Genomic DNA, 1,392 nt, shown 5'->3' with positions numbered 1-1,392 from the left:
GCAAGTAAAAAGTTAAAAGGGCAGTCACATTCCAAAAAGTTGTGGGTGTGCGTGCCTCTGTAGTTAATGGGCATGATGCCAAATACACTGCTCAAAAAAATAAAAGGGAACACTAAAATAACCCATCCTAGATCTGAATTAATGAAATAGTCTCATTAAATACTCCTTTCTTTACATAGTTGAATGTGATGACAACAAAATCACACAAATTATCAATGGAAATCAAATTTATCAACCCATGGAGGTCTGGATTTGGAGTCACACTCAAAATCAAAGTGGAAAACTACACTACAGGCTGATCCAACTTTGATGTAATGTCCTTAAAACAAGTCAAAATGAGGCTCAGTAGTGTGTGTGGCCTCCACGTGCCTGTATGACCTCCCTACAACTGGGCATGCTCCTGATGAGGTGGCGGCTGGTCTCCTGAGGGACTTCCTCCCAGACCTGGACTAAAGCATCCACCAACTCCTGGACAGTCTTTGGTGCAATGTGGCGTTGGTGGATGGAGCGAGACAAGATGTTCTCAATTGGATTCAGGTCTGGGGAACGGACGGGCCAGTCCATAGCATCAATGCCTTCCTCTTGCAGGAACTACTGACACACTCCAGCCACATGAGGTCTAGCATTGTCTTGCATTAGGAGGAACCCAGGGCCAACCGCACCAGCATATGGTCTCACAAGGGGTCTGAGGATCTCATCTCAGTACCTAATGGCAGTCAGGCTACCTCTGGCGAGCACATGGAGGGCTGTGCGGCCCCGCAAAGAAATGCCACCCCACACCATTATTGACCCACCGCCAAACCGGTCATGCTGGAGGATGTTGCAGGCAGCAGAACGTTCTCCACGGCGTCTCCAGACTCTGTCACGTCTGTCACATGTGCTCAGTGTGAACCTGCTTTCATCTGTGAAGAGCACAGGGAGCCAGTGGCGAATTTGCCAATCTTGGTGTTCTCTGGCAAATGCATGTTGCAAAACATCCTGCACGGTGTTGGGCTGTAAGCATGCCACTCTAGCTACTAGGCAAGCATTATGATACATTATAGTGATGAAGATAGGTTACGGAAGTAAAGGCTGGACTACAATCAAGCTGTTTTCAGGCAGTTCGGGAGCAGTGTTTTCTGTGAGTAACACCCTTTAGGGTGGACTTTGGGCTGTTTCACTTTGCAAACCTATTACATGCACAAAAAGATAACACAGTAAAGGAAAGCCAAAAAGCATTATGACCTCTTTAAACATTAGTGGTGTGAATCTCTAGGCACCTCATGATTTGATACAGAAGGCTATGATGCAGTTATTGATGCATCAAAATTTCTGATTTATATTTCTCACTGACTACTTGTTAGTTACAACAGCACTTTTGTAATGAGCCAAAATAACTTCCATTTTCTTTAA

The sequence above is a fragment of the Micropterus dolomieu genome, linkage group LG04 (genome assembly GCF_021292245.1).
Source record: "Micropterus dolomieu isolate WLL.071019.BEF.003 ecotype Adirondacks linkage group LG04, ASM2129224v1, whole genome shotgun sequence".
NCBI lineage: Eukaryota > Metazoa > Chordata > Actinopteri > Centrarchiformes > Centrarchidae > Micropterus > Micropterus dolomieu.
The sequence above is the reverse complement of the archived record's forward strand: the minus strand, read 5'-3'. Positions refer to the sequence as shown.